Source organism: Laetiporus sulphureus, assembly GCF_001632365.1.
Source record: "Laetiporus sulphureus 93-53 unplaced genomic scaffold LAESUscaffold_3, whole genome shotgun sequence".
NCBI lineage: Eukaryota > Fungi > Basidiomycota > Agaricomycetes > Polyporales > Laetiporaceae > Laetiporus > Laetiporus sulphureus.
The window spans coordinates 500,651-503,034 of NW_024468512.1; positions in this window are offsets into that span (position 1 = coordinate 500,651).

The following is a 2,384-nucleotide window of genomic DNA, read 5'->3' on the forward strand; positions in this document are numbered from 1 at the left end:
TTTTTTGTACATTTATTTATACCCCGCGGTATGTGCGGCATGGTGACCTGAAGATACACGGAACAAAGTAACTAAGATCAAGTTGCCAACAAGTGTGAAAGCGACACAGGGGAGGCAGTAAATGCGAAAGCAAAACCGGTCGTTCGGGTAGACAACTACATGACAATGTCCACATCACCATCATGCGCCTTCGAAGATGGGCCAGCGGTGGGAGAGCTGATCGTGCCTGCACTGAGTAGATCGGTGTTGCGGGCTGCCGGAGGTCGGTACTCGGCCCACTTTGGGCACTGGATCGAGTTCGCGTGGTGGAGACCACGACAGTTGATGCACCGCGAGTGCAGGCAGAGGTCGGAGGCAGCGCGATTCTCCTTCGCGCATGAGGTGCATCGAGAATGATGCGAGTCTTCATGATGACGGCCAGCACACACACGGCAGCGGAGCAGTCTGGTACACCCTTGGGAGAGGTGACCGTACGCCCAGCACCTCGTGCACTGTCGGAGACGGGGCTTCTCGCGCCAGCGCGACGTAGTGACGGGTGCGCCGAAAACGAAGAGGGGGGTGCGGAGGAGGGTGGCGAGAGCGGCGCCATCCGGGTCCTCAAAGCCGAGGACGACGGATGAGCGGGCCCCGTCGATGAGCTCAGGTCGACGTGCCCAGCGCGGAGGTTGGGTGATGGCGAGGCGCTTGATGGCCGGGTTCTTAAGAAGCTTCTCTGACAAAGCAGAGGGAGAGTGGACCTCGGCACTGGGGGAGGTCCGGGTGTACACGTTGCCGATGAGGACGCGCGACCACTTGCTATCCCTGGAGATAATCTGGTCGGCACCTATTCCAAGGGCGAGGCAGATGGTCGGGAGGTGGGCGTCGATGCGGGCATGAGAGGTGTTGGGCGGGAATACGAGGACGAGGTTGCCGGCGGTGCTGGGGTAAGCAGCCAGAGCGGTGAGGCCCTCCACGGTTGGGATCAATGCCAGAGCCCTGTTAACGTCGGCCAGCGTGACAGCAGGGGGGGTTGAGATGAGGCGTTCGGGCATCTTGCCCGACCAACGAACCACATACCGGATGGGCGCAGGAGCACGCTTAGGCGCAGGTGCGCGCTTGGGCTCGGGAGCCTTGGGGCGGGATGGAGGGTCCGGCGCACGCGCGGAATCAGCCAGGTGCGAGGAAGCAACTGCCGTCGCATAAGACCGCTGTTTGGCGGCCTTCTTCTGAGGTGGGACCGGGTCGCGAGCAGCAGATGCCGGCGCAGCAGTGCCCTGACTCACACGCGCCTCAAGGGCGGTGAGCTGGGTTCCCAGGTCGTCGCGAAGGGTGGTGATGGCAGCGGCAACGTCATCCACTGTGGGCTGCGAGGCGGAGGTGGCAGGAGGGGGGTGGAGTCAGGTGGACAGACCGTCGTAGAGGGCCGCATTAGCAGGTATGGAAGCCATGAGAGGGTCAGCGGGGTTCAGGCGGTGGAACCACCCTGAGATCTCGTCGAGGACCGTGGTGACCATTTCCATTGTGCTCACCATCTGACCGGCAGGAGAGCCGGATAGTCGTGCGCGCATGGCAATGTCTGAGATGCAGAGGGTGAGGGGCACGGAGCGAACGAGGAAGGGTGCAGAAGATGAAGGCCCGGCAGGCGCCATAGGCGCCCGCTGAGATGGTGGTGGTTGCGGTTCAAGAGGCATGAGTGTGCAGGTGCGGCCAACAATTGCAGGATCGGCAAATGACAGTGTGGGCAGCCAATATCGAGCCTTGGGAAAGGAACTAGGGTTGTGTGGGAAGGAAAGGCTGTATTTGAAAGGGGCTCCAAGCGTGGGATCGTCGGACTTGATCGCAAATGTGTTTTGATCACAGCGAGGCAGAGCGGAGCTGATCATATATAGAATGCTGATTGGAGGATGGCGGGGAAGCTCGGTTAAGTCCGATGTGCGAAGATCCTTGGGCCAACTACTATATTTGGGATGAAACCCACGGTCTAAGGCTAGAAATGACCCGGAGCTGATCGGAAATGCGATATTGTCGCAAGAAGGCGGGTTGGACCTGATCGTATATGCATTTCTGATCGGAGGGCATCGGAGCGCCGATGGCTAAGCCAATGGGAGCGAGGCCTCAAACAGGTTCTGAGGAGTTTTGGGAACGTAGGGCTGAAAGGGGTAACTGAGTGACATAGCGTGGGAGTGTGTTGGAATATCTTCGGTTGCTCGGTGGGCTAGGCCTGATGATGTAATGATGATGAAGTGCGCTGTGATTGGTGCTGGGACTTAGCTGAAACTGCGAGAATGCACCTAGTGATCGTAGCTAAGGCAATAGAAAAGAGCTGCTGGCCGAGAGACGAAGTGCTGAGACGTAGGCTGTGGGCTAGGAGACTCGAGCTCCTCCCAATTTGATTGTTTTGGTAT